The 18,050-nt window shown below is 38.7% G+C and overlaps 1 protein-coding gene across 2 annotated transcripts in view; it reads left to right on the top strand.

The window, feature by feature from the left end:
- The first annotated feature begins 995 nt into the window (after window positions 1-995).
- Window positions 996-18,050, top strand: part of LOC306876212 (activin receptor type-1-like) — an 87,208-nt gene continuing 70,153 nt past the window's right edge. The window contains exon 1 of one of the 2 annotated variants that reach the window (XM_079427217.1): window positions 996-1,207. The gene's annotated coding sequence lies outside the window, so the exon portion shown is untranslated. The remainder of the gene's footprint in view (window positions 1,208-18,050) is intronic. The other variant, XR_013784807.1, reaches the window with a different exon arrangement.

The raw sequence follows: 18,050 nt of genomic DNA, 5'->3' as shown, positions 1-18,050 counted from the left end.
CCAGTGTGCCCCCCTCACACCAGTTTACTGGTGGAGAGGAGACAGAGTGATGAAGCCAATCAGTGTATGGGGATGGTTAGCAGGCCATGATGGTCAGAGACCAATGGGGAAATTTGGCCAGGATGCCGGGGTAACACCCCTACTCTTTTTCAAAAGACATCATGGGATTTTTTAATGACCACAGAGAGTCAGGACCTCAGTTTAAAGTCTCATCCGAAGGACGGTGCTTTTTGACAGTGTCCCTGTCACTGTACTGGGGCGTTAGGACCCACACAGACCATAGGGTGAGCACCCCCTGCTGGCCTCACATCCCATCCAGCTATTGACCAGGCTCAACCCTGCTTAGCTTCAGTGAGCAACCAGTCTTGGGCTGCAGGGTGATATGGCTGCTGGATAATATATATCGGTCTGTTATTTCTCAAGGAAGTTTACGAAATCGCAGCAACATTAGCCTATATACGATCGAAAAGGAGACTCTTGCACTGTTGCTGGCCTTTCAGCATTTCCAAATTTACCTTGATGCTTGTAATGTCCCCATCATAGTGTACACTGATCATAATTCCCTGGTTTTCCTGTTTCGAATGGCAAATTCAAATCAGAGAATGCTATGGTCCCTTTTGATAAAAGGTTTTAATTTAGAAATTCAGCACAAGAAGGGCTGTGAGAATGTGCTGGCTGATGCATTGTCGTGTATTATTTTATGGTGCTATATAAATCTGTTATATTTTAAAAGGTATTTACTACGGAGAAGGTTTTGTTCAAAGTTGTTTTTGCTGTACCCTGAAAACTATCTACGTTTTTTAAACCGAAAATGTAGGTTATCCTTTAAACCGAAAGTGTACATCCTTTTTATCTGTAAAGTTACCAGGGTATGTTATATAACTTGCTTTCTGGAATACCCTGCTGGTTTTTGACACAGTTCACTACAAATTGTGAAAACGTGCGCGTAGGAAATGCACTAATGCGGTGTGTGCGTGCGTGGGGTGGTGGCGCTCCTCCTACTACAGGCCTGTCCCACGTACACACACACCGCAAGTAAAACACACCAGGAAGGATTCAACTCGAATCCTTTTCAGTCGTTAACAGTGCACGAAGTTCATGAAGTTTATGGATGTAGACGGAGAATGATCGCTGTCCGCTTCACGACAGCACTGAAGTCTGAGAGGCGTTCGTTATATCTTAAAGCTCTTCTCAACGCTTTGTGAAGGTAAGAGATATGCGTTTGTGTTGCCTTTATTCAAGAATCGCGTCTCTGCTTCGCTTTACATTAAACTTTTTTTATCTAGATAAATCAACTTTCTCGGTGTTCGTAGGCATACTACTAGAAATGATTTACTTTGTAATGAATTTATTTGAACACAGCCTCTTTCTCTGAAGAATATACTACTGAAGTCATGTGCATTTAAAACACATCCAAAAGAGTTGTGTAACATGAGTCAAATCCATCAGATACAGGATCCGAAAGACGTCCTTTCAAGTTTGCTCTAGATTATTGCCAAATGTTAAAGCATTGAACGAAAGATTGTGGAGGGTTGTAGGGTGACTCGTTGTTGCAAAATTGCGGGCAGTTGACACTTTGTTAATGTGCCTTTGTGATGCAGAAGGTTTGCCTCTCACCTCTGCTGGAGCCATCAACTCCACACACTGAGCTTTCAGCATAACAAAGACCAGACAGACGTTTCATTAAAACACTCAGACAGATCACACCATGTCATTTACTTTTTGAAACAACATTACTTTGTATATGAACTTACAGGTTTGTTTAATATAGTCTTATAATGACTTGCACAACACAATGATGTGTCATGTACAGTGATTGCAACAAATATGGCATGGCAGCCACATGGGGAGAATCACTTAAAGGTGATTCTGCCCCCTGCCCCCCACTTTTTTTTCAACACTGCCACCATTCTTTCCGTGTTCTCTGTGGTTGGTTTCTTAGGTGTGTAAATGCATTGCCTGGCAAAAAAAGTCACAGTCTGGATTTAAATAAGCAAATACATATTTTTTGAAGATTGAACATTGTTGCAGTGATTTATGTTTCATGTGTGTTTGTTTAGCAACCGTTCTTTTAACTCTTAACTGATGCAGCACATAGCTATTTATTTCTGAGACAACCAGTTTGAAAGATGTACCCGTGTGCATATTCCTGGATGACAATATCAAGATTCACCAGACTCTGTTAGTGAAAGACTGGCCACAACAGAGTCCTGACCTTTACCATGTTGAAAGTCTGGGATATAGGCTTTTGACTCAAAAAAGCCTTTTTTGACTGTCAAAAAAGTTACACACAATAATCACAGCATTTATTTCCATCAAGTGTTGCATTCATTTTTGGCTGAGATCTTGTATTGACAACGACTTGAACAACTTTGCGAAGTCTACTCCAGCACATCCTCAAGACTTTCAGAGTTTAGCTCAGGACTCTGTGTTGGCCAATTCATACATGAAAATGATTCCTCATTCTCAGGGCCATCGCTAGGAATTCTGGGCCCTGTGCACTAAATTTGCTATGGGGCCCCCTCAAAATCAAGTTAATTTTTGTGTGAATTTCCCTATAAGAATTGCATTATTTGTAAATAATAAACACCTAATTTATATAAGACGCTGATATTTATCTTTAATCAGGCCCTTATTGAATTAACATTTTACTTCAATTAAAGCTAAACATCTAAAAAAAAAAAGTTCTTTCTTAGAATCCAGAGGTTAGCTGACTAGTATTAGAAGGATGGTGGTCACAAGAAGTAAAACCATGATCTTCATTATCATGGTTATATGGCTTTTAAAATAAATAAGTAATAATAAACTATAAAAATTGTAGTTAAACTAAACATGAAGAAACTACAAAACACCTTCTATAAAATTAAAATATTCCCCAATATGTAATAGCAGTAACATTTATAATAAATTGTAGGGCTGTAACGTCCCAGTCGATTAGTCGATTAATTGGTCGATACGGTCTGGTTCGACCAAAATTCTGATTGGTCGATTTTTTGCCGCGCTCATTTCATCAGGTGGAAAGCACTAATTGCTAATGGGGGTGTTTTCAGAGCACCCCTGTTTCACAGGTAACAGTCTGTTTTCAGAACACCCCCATTGTTTTCACTTTTTTTGGATTAGCCCAACCCACTGGAGAAGAGAGACAGATAAGTAGGCTTTAGAAGGTTTGATGCTAAATATTATTTATTTAATAATAAGCTAGTGGACTCAGCGGTTTGGAAGACATATCAATATACATCAGTCCTATTCTAACATGTCAACAACAAAAAAATCGACAGTGTGGCAGCATTTTGTTTTAATAATAACTTAATAACGGGAAAGAGGTTGAATGCAAAGTTTGCAAGCAACAGTTTGCTTTCCACAGCTCGACGACAAACATGACGTATCATCTGAAAGCGGTAAGCTAACTTGTCTGCGTTAGGTTGCCCTGTCTGTTTTTGAGTAGGCTACATGAACATATCAGAATTGGCATATTTCAATATTTTAGTGTAATAATCGTTTTATAACTGCAGGCGCACACATCCGTAATGACGGTAGAATCCCCCAGACAAACCCATTTTTTTATTTGGAATGCGCAATTGCGCTGTGCCCACTGTTTGTGTTAGTTTTGAGCCTAAGATGCTTTATTGTTCAGTTATGCACTTTATTTGGTTTCTGCTCTTGTTTGTTTAATAAATATTCTTTTTTTATTAAAGTGGACGCGCCTTTTGTGTTTATTAAGAGTAAAAGCTTTAAGTCTATTCGTGTCTCAGCCGCGAAGCTGAGCTCTTATGTTCAGCCTCGCTCTGTGCGAGCTGCGCAGAGCGGCTGAAATGATAGTGTCTGACAGTTATACTTATAACATATGACAAAAATAATTTTCTAAATTATGTTGCACATTCCTCAAAAGTTCTTGTGATATCACTAGTTGACAACATAGTACTGTTTTCAGAAATCACAGGCTATGATATTGCGCAGGTGCACCTGATGCACCGCTGTCAGAGACGACAGACTCGTGTGTCAGACTCATTTCAGTGCAAAATAATTAGGTCAAAAACGATTTAATATACTGCAAATAGCCTATTAGTTTTTTGTTTATTTATAATTAATTTAGGCAGACAACAAGGCTACCAAGTACTGAGCACAGTGCGTATCTAATTAATGTAACGTACGTTTTTTTTTTTCTCCACAACGTCATTTTTAGTCGATTTTTAGTCGAAAGTTTCAGGACTTCAGTCGACCAAGATTTTCTTTGGTTGATTACAGCCCTAATAAATTGTTTTATTTGTATTATTGTCAATTGTAAACATTGTTAATGACTTCAAGTTAAATTACTATGGTGCTGAATTGACAAGCCTAGTGCCATTTTCCAATATACCTCATTGTCGTGGCTGTTTTCAGCCAGCATCACTACAGAACCTTTAATGCTGTCATATCACATGCCTGTATAAGAATTCTGTCACATTTGAACGGATTCAAGTGACTTGTGCTGTTTATCTCTTATAAGTCGTGGCCGAAGCGCGGTGCATGTTCACCATCGCTGTGCGGGAGATTCTGCTTTGACGCGCGGCTGGCGGATGCATCGGGGAAGGCTACTTTGTGGTTTCAAAACAACGTCTAATATCGGGGAGGTCTCCCTCGTTCCGGCGATCGGCCCACTACTCAAACAGAATGTCCTGGTGCTCCCGATGGCCAGTAGGCGATCGTGGGCCCCCCGGACCTCTGGGCTCTATGCACTCTGTCACCCTTTTCCCCCCACTAGCGGCGCTCACGCTCACCGAATTAACCCTGGTGAATCTTGGTATTGTCACCCTGGAATATGTACATGGGTACGTCTTCATGGTTGTTTAAGTAAAGAGAAGGGTTTCAGTTTATTTTGATAGTCCCTTTAACACATTCTGTTGACTAGGGAAAACGTACCTATTAAGATCACCAAAATCTACATTGAGACATTTTTAGTGTACAAGATATTGGTTTCAGTACAAAAAGTTATGTTAAAATAAAATATTAATCTCTCACACAAAAATATTGAATTTTATTTTAAATGACAAAAGCATTTCAATTAAGATCAGTGCCCGTCTCCCCTCAATCCTGGACATTTTCCTTACACGATGCTCCAGCAAGACCAACAGCATCGTGAAGGACTCCACTCATCCCTCCCACAGTCTCTCAGGAAGACGGTACCGGAGCATCAGAGCCCGCTTCGCCAGACTGCTCAACAGCTTTTTCCCCCAGGCTGTGAGAGCCCTGAACTCAAACCACTCCGCATATATATATATATATATATATATATATATATATATATATATATATATATATATATATATATATATATATATATATATATATATTAGTATACTTATAGTTAAATCTGTCAGTAGGTTAGTTGTGTATAGGTTTATAGTGTTTTTTTACTTCATTGTTGTATGTCTGTATTTATGTAGCACCGTGGTCCTGCGAGGCACGACATTTCGTTCCACTGTATGTCCCCACATGTAGCGGAATGACAGTAAAGCTCAACTTGAACTTGAACACATTCAAAAATCAAATAAAACATTTAATTCATGGGGATGAATACAGAAACTGGCCTCATTATGAAGCCTCTTGTTAAACGGATGTCAATTTATCTATAGTCTCTTAAGGCTGGAATACACTACACAATTTTTGCCCCGATTTTCCACAGATTTACAATCTGGAAAAGTTGATGCTAGTTGCCAAAGATCAGAGCCAATCTGTAGATTTGAGTTGACAGAATCCATAGAAAATTTATTAACTTAACTTAGAGTGACAACCATCAGTTAATATTTAAAGTCTGTTTAAGAAGTACTTACACAGTCAAGTCAAGTCACCTTTATTTATATAGCGCTTTTTACAATGTAAATTGTGTCAAAGCAACTGCACAATATCAAAAAAGGAAAATAGTGTGTCAATAATGTAAAATGAAAAAAAAAAAAAAAAAAGGTTTTCAGTTAAAGGCATTTCATTATTGAATTCAGTGATGTCATCATCCAGCTCAGTTCAGTTTAAATAGTATCTTTGCAATCAGGTCGACGATATCGCTGGAAAGCCAGAGGTGACAGCGGCAAGGAACCAAATCTCCATCGGTGATAGAATGGAGAAAAAAAACCTTGGGAGAAACCAGGCTCAGTCGGGGGGCCAGTTCTCCTCTGGCCAAACGAACCAGCAGTTCAATTCCAAACTGCAGCAAGGTCAGATTGTAAGGGCTCAACTGGTTCCAGTGGTCTTTCCAGATTGCTGTCTAAGTGGCAGGGTACTCACTGGGGATCTGTCTTTGGTGCTCATCCAGGTGTCCGGCCTCCGCCGACGATCAGGGCCACATACATCATCTCCCAGCGCCAATCCACCATCTGATCCAGACACGGACTGAGAAACAGAATAGAAACAGACAAATATTAGCGTAGATGCCATTCTTCTTATGATGTAACGAGTACATCATGTGTTATGGGGAGTGTTCCCGGTTACGGTGATCTAATTAATCCAGCCTAACAATCCTTTAACGGATTTGAATAATAGAAGTGTATTAGTGTGTTATGTGTAAGCCAGGTTAAAGAAATGTGTCTATAATCTAGATTTAAACTGACAGAGTGTGTCTGCCTCCTGAACAGTATTAGGTAGATTGTTCCAGAGGAAAAGGATCTGCTGCCCGCAGTCGATTTTGATATTCTAGGTATTATCAAATGGCCAGAGTTTTGAGAACGCAGCAGACATGGAGGACTATAATGTGATAAGAGCTCGCTCAAGTACTGAGGAGCTAAGCCATTCAGAGCTTTATAAGTAATTAACAAGATTTTAAAATCTATACGATGTTTGATAGGGAGCCAATGCAGTGTTGACAGAACCGGGCTAATATGGTCGTACTTCATGGTTCTAGTAAGTACTCATAAAGACGTTCAATGTGGAAGAGCTTAAAGAGAGCACACTGAGCTTAATTGGAGCAGCAACAATTTTTAATAAATTTCATGTACTATTTAGTAAAATGACAGGATTTGTGCTAAATAGTCTAGGTCATGTATTAAATTCATACATATTTTAATATGAACAACTATTAACAAACTATAAAAATATACTTTTTCTTATTGATGTCACACTGAAGCTGTGTGATTGTCATAGTAGTGTACCCTTTAGCTCACCTTAAAATAATATGAAATCTTTAAAAAAATTACAGCACTGTAAAACCACAGACTAGGAAACAGTAAATTTATAATATTATGGATGTAAAAGAACAAGCCAGTAATGCCTGTGAAGTAATATATTAGCGTAGCACACAATTTTATACAGCTAGTCAGCTAACTGTGTTCTGTAGCATGTCTATGTTGTTAAAACTATATTTTGGATCTATTGTAATTATTTCCCACATCCAAGATCCAGGTTATAATATGCAAAAGTATTAACATTAATATCTGAATTTTACAATAAGTATGAAACTAACCCAAAATAAAGGCTTAAACGTCTAAAAAAAACACACATTTTAGGGGCTCCTCTTTTGATGAAAGATTTTAGACAGCTTTCAAAATGGCCAACAGACAGTGTGAACATATGGAGACCCATATCTCAGTGTGTAATGATCTGATTGACTTGAAATTATAGGAGGTATATAGTAACACACATATCAATTGGTTAATACATCAAGTAGGATAATAAATTATTTTTTCTTTTTATAATCTGATCTCAAAAATGGAAGTGTGCTTAATGGGTACGTGAGCTTAGGGACGATTACCCTATATGTAATGTTGCACATACATATATTCTAACTCTCATTAGAATGTTATTAGAGTAGTAGTAGACTGGTAGGTTTAGGATTTGAAGTGATTTAAAGTCAGTAGAAAGGCTACCAGCAGACAATCACAATAAAGAGTTAGCAGATATTAAGAAGATAGTCTACTCATACTCTAATGAGAGTTAGTTGACTTGTTGGTGCAAATTTTTAATTGTCAGGCAGAATGATCAAAAAAGGACCATCAAAGTAAAGTAGAACTTCTATGCACTGCATCAGTTAGGGTTAAAAGAATTATTGCAAAACATATAATTTGCCAGAAACATGTTAATCACTGCAATAATTGTCCAATCAAAAACCCATTAGATTGGGGGAAAAAAAGCATTAATGTGCATTTCAAATGTCAGAGTACACATTCTTAAACCTGAACAAAGATTTATGATCCGTAATGTCTGCACATATACCTTAATTCACCTTGTTTGTGTGTCATTGTGTTTATGTAATTATGTTGTGTTGTAATGTTGTTATTGTAACATAATTCAGAGAAATACTGGTGACTGCATATGGACATAAAGACATGAAGCTTTATTTCCAAGATGATGCATGGTACACTTTGAGTTTAAATACGATACAGTGCAAGACAATATAGTAACAACAGAGGCTTGTATTTATATTATTTATTGTATATTCAAATCAAGTACTGTTTCTAATACCAGATGCTTACTTTTAATATTTCCTGCATAATTATATTATGATGAAAGTGATTTATATTTTGTATTTGGTTAATTAGCCTACATGTGCTCTTCCACATTGAACGTCTTTATGAGTACTTACTAGAACTCAAGATGGCGCCGAGTATGGCTGCTGTGGTGTGGAACGCTCCCGTACTTTTGTTGTTTTTGTTTGTTTGTTCTGTTTAGTCATTCTCTTACTGTCAGTTTTACCAGAGCTCTTCATTAGTGTTCTTTATCACCTTAATTATATGTTGTCTGCACTATGTTTGTACTTTCTGTACTGGAAGCTCATAACACCAAGACAAATTCCTTGTGTGTGCAAACACACTTGGCAATAAAGCTCTTTCTGATTCTGATTCTGATGTGTTGTCAGTGTGTAGCAGACATACTCGTCTTAAAGATTTCAATACATACTTATCCTGCCCAGAAAGACCATTATAGATAACATTACAAGTTTGTTTGTTACAAGTAACAAATAATTTACATGCGTTTCAAGACTAATTCTGTGCGACTGACTAAGGGTGTGCGATTGTTCATTTTGAGTTAATTTTGGCAGTTCGATACAGCTCACCAAAGCAAACTTTCTGGGGAGTTTGTTTTGGGCTTCTAAACACCTTTGAGCTACCATTGGGTGATTTTTAGGTCAAGGGTTTGGCCGTCAGTAAATTATGCCCTCTGTCGCTAAGGAAGAACAACATGGCCACTTGAACACTTCCAGTAATTGTGACTTAAGGCCCTGATATACTTCAAACGAAGTTCGTTTTCGTTCTTCGTTTGGGGGCAAAAAGAACCTTAAAAAGGCTGAGCATTCCAACACCCTCACCCGTTGGGGGGGAATCGTACGTCAAAGAAGGTGGAGCTCCAGAACACACCCAGCGATTGTGTAATCGCCACGGACCAATGGTAGCTCAAAGGTGTTTAGAAGCCCAAAACAAACTCCCCAGAAAGTTTGCTTTGGTGAGCTGTATCGAACTGCCAAAATTAACTCAAAATGAACATCGTTTCGGCCTGATTTTGTTCGAAATGACATCATATCAGTTCGTTCTTCTATTTCGTTTGAAGTATATAGGGGCCTTAAAACACACCAAAAGCATGCACAGAGAAATTGTTGGGGGGGGGGGGGTTGCTTTAGTAAGTGAATCATTGTCATTGAGTGTGAATCATTGTCAAGATTTTGTGGCCATTGGTCTTAGCAGCATTAAAAACAAGGCTTTTATTCTAATTCTGAATGTTTTATATTTTGCCTGTCAAGCATGCAAAGAGTGCTCCTTTTCTAATCACTGAAAAGCTGTCACTCACTTCAGTTCATCACAATCTCACAAACCTTCGTTACAATCACTGAATCACTTTTGTATTGTCTACACTTTTTTTACGGTAAGAGGATCTGTGAATGCACAGAACTTGGCACTTAACACTCCATCGATTTGAGTGGCGAATTGATTACTTAAACATCTCTGATTAGCCGCCGAGTTCAAGAAATCAACAGATTGTCTGCGATTGGCTACATTGCTCATTAATACAGAAACATTTGATGCTTTCCAGAGCACGAAAACAAATTCACACTGGAGCATTTAGCAAATAGGTTTCACCAATATCACATGGGGCCCCCTGATTCCCTGGGGCTCTTCCAGCTGTCCCAGACACAGAAAGACAAAGATCATGAGTGGTGTGTGTGTGTGTGTGTGTGTGAGCGTGTGTGCGCAGGGAGTGTGTTCAGACAGGTATGGTAGGGGGAATGGAGCTCCTAATTAGAGTAATGTGTTTTGGTATGTACCATCCGATGACATCTTCAAAACTCCTGACGTGTTTCCCATTTTGTGTGTCTCATACATCAGGTGTTCAGACAAAAGTACTGTCTAGCACTAATGTTATTAATACATATAATGTAATCAGTAAACAGAAGTTGACTTCAGTGAACAGAGTGGTGTCAATGAGAAAAAAATATTACTATGTTTATATTTCTATAGTATTATATGCAGCAATTAGTTCAGGTCCTTTAATCTGATTGGGTAAGAGGCCATCTAGGAGTGCTTTTATATCACCAGTATCAGCACTGGGGTTGTTCACTGTTTGTATTACTCCTCTTGTCTCTGCATATTCTAGACAGGCATTTCTCCTAGTGTCCTCAAAGCGTCTGACAGCGTTTTGTGGACAGGTTATCCACATAAACGAGCTACAGCGTTTGAGAGGAGTTCAAGTTTTCACTGGGGTTTTACAAGCAGAATGTAGGTGGGCATTATGCAAATGTGGTAACTTGTGACGTGACTGTGAACTTCACAGAAATGGGATTTGAATTTTAAACAACTCAATAATCCATTCAGAGTTGACTCCTCCTTTTCAGAGACAATGGGTCTCATTTATCAATCTAACGTAGAAACGAGCACAGATCCGTGCTCACAAATCAACTTATGACAGATCTCATGTGTGATTTATGAAACATTCGTATGCCGGCAATCCCATCGTATGAAAGATCGCACATTGATAAATGTGGCGGGTGAAAACAATCGTTATTTGAATATTACGCCCCTAAAAACACCCCGGTTTAGAAGCCTAGAGTTTACGACACGGAGAAACATAACCCGGTCAAAAAGAGGAAGTAATCTAATGAAAGAAAAATTGATCTTACTCCAAAAACACCCGTTAACCTTATAATTGCAAACAATGGTATTAATTTATTTGTATATTAAATACCAGTAAATATAATGAAAAATTTATAAACATTATAAACACTACAGTATATAGATTTAGTTCTCCTTAATCCACAACAAACCCTTTAAATTTAACTGTATTACAAAACAATAATGAAAAAATTAGTAGCTATAAAATTTTATATTAAACTATGAAGTAAAACACAAATTAGGCTATAGTGTCATTCATTATAAACAGAATACAATGTCAAGCTAAAGTGAATTAAAGCGAAACTAAACGGCACTGGGCTCACAAGCCTCTCTCATTCGCCATCCAAATGTTTCCATTTTTGCCATGTAACATTTGGTTGCTAAACTGTTATCTATGGTGTAAACAAGGCTTTGTGCTTCACTTGAGTTCCAATATCCACGTAAAATATCACCCTTCACATACGCAATAAATGTTTGTTTCAGCGCTGATTTTACAGTGGACCTTGTAAATTGTGCAATGTAATATTTATGTTTGGTTGACTGCATTTTAGTTTGATTAATGGCTGAAATGTCAAGTTAGTAACGCTGAAATGTTGTGTGTGTGCATGTGAGGCACCTGCGTGATCACCAATCAGTTAAATTAAAAAAAATAAAAAAAGTTATAGAAAACAAATAAAATAAAGTAAGTGGCCTATACTTGTCGCAGTTTTTTTTGTTTGTTAATCTTTTAATTAAGATAAATATATTTCGTGTAGCCATATTCATTTTATAATTTCTGTTTTTCTCCATTCACAGAAGTGCTGCAGGTGCGTGATACGACAATGTTTGATTCCTCACGGTCTGTTGTTTATGCTGCTATTTGCGCATAAAGCTAACGCCCTGAAAGGAGGAAAAAAAAAAAAAAAAAACTTTGTCGATTCAGGAAAATAATCTAAATGAACAAAATGCTGTCATTATACAATTCTCCAAAATTCTCTATGCTGCACACAAGTTCAGACTTACTCAAAAACTTTGCGTACACTAGCTCAGACCTGACGTGAGATTTGATCGTAGCCACCGCTCACGTCCAGTTTGATAAATTCCAAGTTTTGCATGGAAACGACCGTACGCCCAAATTTCGGTTGTACAGTAAAGTAAAGAGTAAAGAGACTTTATTGTCATTGTAGTTATACAACGAAATTTGTTTGGTAGCTCACAGAGGCCAGCAGCAGTAAAACAAGAAAGCAGCACACAGAACATAGTAAATGTAGTAAAAGTATAAAATTACTGTATAAAATAAAATAAAATAAAAGGCACTTAGTATAATAATAGACAAGATAAATTTAAGGATAGAAATGTAACAGTATTTACAGTATAGTAGTTGAGTGTAGACATGAATGTCCCATAGAGTGTCTAGATAATAAAATATAACACTATTTACAATGTGGTAATTTAGTGCAAACATTAATGTCCAATAAGTGTCTTTGTGCATTAGCAGCAAACATGAGGAAGGGAGAAGAGAGGAAGGGTTAACTATTTGTGTGTTGGGGGGGTGGCACAGGCTACAGCTCTGGGGAAAAAGCTGTTCTTTAGTCTGTTTGTGCGGGTTCTGATTGTCCTATATCTTTTCCCTGATGGGAGGGGTACAAAAAGTCTGTGTCCTGGATGAGTTGGGTCCTTGATGATGTTGCTAGCTCGCTTCTGTAGACGGCTAGCATAGATCATGTCAAGGTTCGGGAGTTTGATTCCTATGATCCTCTGAGCAGTTTTGACGGTCCGGGTCAAAGCTCGGCGGTTTTCTGCAGTGCAGCTGGAGTACCACACTGTGATGCAGTGACAGAGGATGCTCTCTATTGTGCTCCTGTAAAAGTTTACTAAGAGCTGGGTTGGCACTTTTGTTTTTTTGAGTTTTCTTAGGAAGAAAAGTCTCTGTTGAGCTTTCTTCACTAAGTGGGTACAGTGGTGTGAAAAAGTGTTGGCCCCCTTCCTGATTTTTTTTTTTTAATGTTTCAGATCATCGAACAAATTTAAATATTAATCAAAGATAACACAAGTAAACACAACATGCAGTTTTTGAATGAAGTTTTTATTAAAACAAAATCCAAATTCTTCAAACACTTTTTCACACCGGGCCATGTTGGTTTGGATTTTGTTTTCCCTTCATAAAAAAACCGCTTCATTTAAAAACTGCATGTTGTTTACTTGTGTTATCTTTGATTAATATTTGGCCCAATAACTTTAAATTGATTTTTTACACTTGAAATATTTGACCCTGGGTCATTTAAAACCCTGGGTAAACAGAATCCTAGGTTATTTTGCTTCATGTTTCACACTACTTATGCTTTGCCCAGGTTTAACAATTGTTCCTGTGTATTTATAAGCTGATGCTTCACACTGCACGTTTTCAAAACCTGGGTTAACATTTATATTTGCAGATTTGCTATGTCAGTGTCATTGATTGGACAAATGCAGCGTGAGACCTGTTTACATAAAGCACTAACATATCACATCCTCAGATAATATTTTGCCAACAGTACTATCGATTTTTCCAGAATGGACTTTTTGGTGGACTATAAAGATTATGGGCCCTATTATACACCTGGCGCAATGTGGCACAAGGCACAGCTCAAGTGTTTTTGCTAGTTTCAGCCTGACGCAGTAATAATTTTCCTGTCCTGCGCCATGTTGTTTAAATAGCAAATGCATTTGCGCCCATGGTCTAAAAAGAGGTGTGTTCAGGCGCATTCTTGGCACGTTGCTATTTTGAGGAACTGAAAATAGACTGTGCCATAGACCAACTCAAACCTAGTCTAAAGTCAACGGCATTTTTTTTTTGTTATTTAAAGAGCGCTTTAGTAGAAAATGTGCCTCTGGGTGGGTCCACAACGCGTTTTCACTTTGCTTATTACGTGCAGCAGCACACAAAATTGCCAAATATTAAAAGTTAAAGGATTACAGTGTAAAATAATATTGTGTATTGTTATAATATTATTGGCTACATAAATATAAAAATGTCATAATGGATAGTCATTGCGTGTAACAGAATTAGCCTACCTATTTGCTTGATCATGAGCAGATCTGTTTGCTCTCTGGAGACGCGTTCAGTCTGTGCGCCTTAAAATTCCGCCATTAAAATAGCGAATCCGCCATGGCGCGAGCACAGCTCGCTCTTAAAGGGAATGGGAGATGAGACTCTGGTTGGTTTATTGCACATTACGCCCAAAAAACACCCATTACTCATTAAGAGAATACGGACAACCCGTTTAGACCATGTGCCTGGCCGCGCCGACCGTTTTCCCGTCGTTAAACTAGCAGAAGTGGATTCGGACACGCCCTGAGTGCACTTGCGCCATGTGCTTTAGACATATACCATTTTAGATAATTAAAATAGGGCCCAAGAATACAGCACTCTTCTTCATTTCTTGTGTTTTCTGTCATCATTTGACACTACTGTTTATACAACAAGCAGTGTTTCTGTGACTGTCCAAAGCTCATGAATATGAAGCACATGATTGGTAAAATTCTAACACCACATTCGCTAACATAAAATTCTCACACTAAACAATTTGGCACCGCATTGCGGGGTTAACACTGCTCTGGATCAAGGTTTCATAACCGCAGGTAAAAACCCAACTTCTAAAAGTGTGAAACGTAGCCTGAATGAGTGAGTTATTAGACCATTGAAAAACGTTATTAAAGCAAATATTCAGGAACAAAACTATGTTTTAAACAATCTTTTGTACTTGAACTGACTCCTGTCTTGTGAAAATCCCTTTACCGTTAAGAAAATGCTTCAACAAAGGTATTGCTTTTATCAGCGGACACAGAAGTCACACTTACTTATTTTCACAAATTTATGATTTGACCTAGAAGGAAAGCACAACAGATGCAGGTAATCACACACTCTCTCTTTCTTTGTCTCAATACTTTACTCAATAATATGCTGATATTGGCCACATCTGTTTAACTTTAATAGCAGAGTTTAGTCCATGGAAGTAAGTAGTGACTTTACTCAAGTCACAGAAAGACAAACCTGTTATGAAAAAAAGGAACAATACTGAGTCTTTAAGTCTAGGGTGTCAGGTTTGCTATTAGGAGGATGCCAGAGGAGAGGAGTGTTAAACAGAAACTTTGAGAGTTCAGACAAAAAAAAAAAAAAAAGTCCCAAACCAGCTTGAGACAACAGGGCAGATGAACAGGAGCTATGCAGCGAACTGTGCAGAGACAGTGTGAGAACTGACCAGACCAACAAAAGTCCAAGAGTAAAGTCAGAGTAAAGTCCAACAAAATAGGCAGGAGTGAAGTTGAGTTCACAGTTCAGATGTAGGTTAACAGCCTCTGGAGTCGTAGACAGGCACTGCTAACAGATGCTGTGTGAAATGCAGAGTGTTTATACACTCATAAAATGTATTCAAAATTAATTGATGTGGCATAATGCTTCTTGCCCATTGTTCTGCTAATGTTGGAGGTTTCTGTTTGGGAAAGAGCTCTAGTGATGATGTGTAAAGTGATAGGACATTTATGAATCATAACCTGCCAAATTGACTGGTTAGTTGATATACGTTGCCCGCCATGGTCGATTCTTCACCCTCATCTGGTTGGTAGGCGGGTGTAATTTTAAACCTTGAATAAGTACTAATTGGACAGCAACATGGTTTATTACAGTTATGGTGTCCACATCTAGATTTTAATCTACATTTGCTGCCTCCAGCTGGTATTTCACAGTTGGGTAAAGTGTGTAATTTGTCCACCCTGTTTGAGAGAGCAGAGATGGAGAGCGAGTGTAAGCAATCATTTTTCTGTGCACTGTAATTTGGCTGTCAGAAACAGCTGGCGGTGTGGCCAGAACAATGCAAGAGAAAGAAAATAGAGAGAAGGAGAGCAGAATGAGACTAGAAGAGAGCGAGATTGGTTGGTAGAACCCTGAGGGGGGATCAGATTTTAGAAACCATTTAGGGCAGATGGAGTTGTGTGCACACATATGGCTGCACGTCTGAGCATGAGACACAGGTACGACTGTCTTGCATGTTATCTGACTGTCATGTGCATGTTAAACTTTTCATGTGCTGGTTGCTTGTTGGCATGCCTGTAAGTTTTGGGTCTGATCTGGGCAATCTTTGTTTGATCTGATTAATCTGGGTCTCTCTGACAGTGCAGGTCTGTATCTTACCCCTTTTCCACCAGCAGGAACCGGGTGCTGGTTCAGCGCTAGTGCTATAGCCGGTTCGGAGTTGGTTCGACTTGCGAGCCCTTTAAGAACCGGTTTGCTTTTCCGTGGACTAGAGAGCCACCACAGAGCCAGGTCTTACGTCACCGAATGTGTCACATTTTGCCCAGCAACTCTAGCACGGAAGCGCCAAACACACCGCCATCAACAATGGCGGATGTTGCATTGCTATTGATGTTGGCTTTGTGAACCTACATCGGCGTCCAAACCCAGCGAATCCAATGTGTTTGTGCAACTCGCCGTAATTTGTATAGACATTATGTGCTCCTGTTTGTCACTGACAGGCTCAAATCTGACAACATTATAAAAGGGATCCCTAGACAGATTAGATGGAGAGATAGATTGTTTTATCAATGTATCCCTTTTGTTTAAACTCAAACTACCGTTTATCGATCTCCTCAAACCCAGCAGACTCCATTGACAAACACGGCCATTTTACCTCGCATATCATAGTAAAGCAAGCTTCTTTCAAACTCGACAGAAACAAAAATAAAACTCACCAAAACGGTCTCGGTTTGTCTTTCCACAATTCCAACAAGCATCGACTCTAGTTTTGGTCGAAATAAACCATAATCTAATTCACTAGATGTGAAAATGTTGGGAGAGCAGCGGGTGAAAGAGCACGTAACTTTACAGCTTTTAGGGAGGAGATTATAACCTTCGCGGCTAAACTTGCAGTTTCATTCCACACTAAAAACCATGTAAACTATATAATAAAAACATGTTAATCAAATTAACTTACCGAACTTGCATAAATCCTCCATTCTGCGTCTCTCTCCGGTCAGCAGCAGCTGATGTCTGTGGTGTGACGTCAGGTGGCGCGCTATTTACAGCAGTCCTGTATTATTGCCCCGTGTATTACAGTCAGGTTACAGCAACATTAAAATATACTGTAAAATTAAATATTCTCACCAAGTCAAAATTACCCAGAATGCAATATAAATTACAGTATTTTACTGTATTGTATAAATGTGGTATTGTACTGTAGGTTTTTACAGTACTGTGCTTCCTCAGGAAGTTGAAGCAGGCTGGACTCTCCTCTCGGTTGCTGATAAATTTCTATAGGAGTGCCATAGAAAGCATCCTATGCTACTGTGTAACTGTGTGATATGCCAGCTGCACTGCACAGGACAGGAAGGACTTGGCCCAGGTGGTTAAAACGGCACAGAGGATTGTTTGGGATTCACTTCCAGATCTGGACTTGGTTTATGCAGAACGCCTCCGGAATAAGGCCAGGAGCATCGCTGCAGATCCCACTCACCCGGGTCATGGACTGTTTGATCCCTTGCCCTCAGGGCGGAGGTACAGGACCATAAAAGCACACACAAACAGACTGAGAAACAGCTTCTTTCCAAGAGCTGTGACTTCTATTACACCATTTGCAATCACACCCTCAAGCTAATGATATAATCTGCACTTTATTTTTGTTGTAACTTGTTTGTTGTTTAGTTTGTAACTGAGACTCACCAGACAGAATTTCGTTGTACCATATACAAATCTTTTATTCTTCAGGACTGAAAGCAGAACCGATAAGGGAGCTCTTGATATGCGTTGTGAAGCAGCTCTTGCAAATGACCTTTTTTTTTTTTTTTCATTGTCTGTCATTTCGAAGCTGAAGTTACATAAGTTTTTCTTTTAGTTTTAATTTTTAGTCATGCATATGCTCTGGAACAGAGTAATATCGCGTCCACATCGCAGGCTTTGCGATTAGCAAATCACGACGTCTCAGATCGCGATTCGATTTCGATTAATCGCACCGCCCTAATAAGGCCGTATTT

The sequence above is a fragment of the Barbus barbus genome (assembly GCF_936440315.1).
Source record: "Barbus barbus genome assembly, chromosome: 10".
NCBI classification, from domain to species: domain Eukaryota; kingdom Metazoa; phylum Chordata; class Actinopteri; order Cypriniformes; family Cyprinidae; genus Barbus; species Barbus barbus.
Note: the sequence above shows the minus strand (reverse complement) of the source record. Positions and strands in the feature narration are given on the sequence as shown.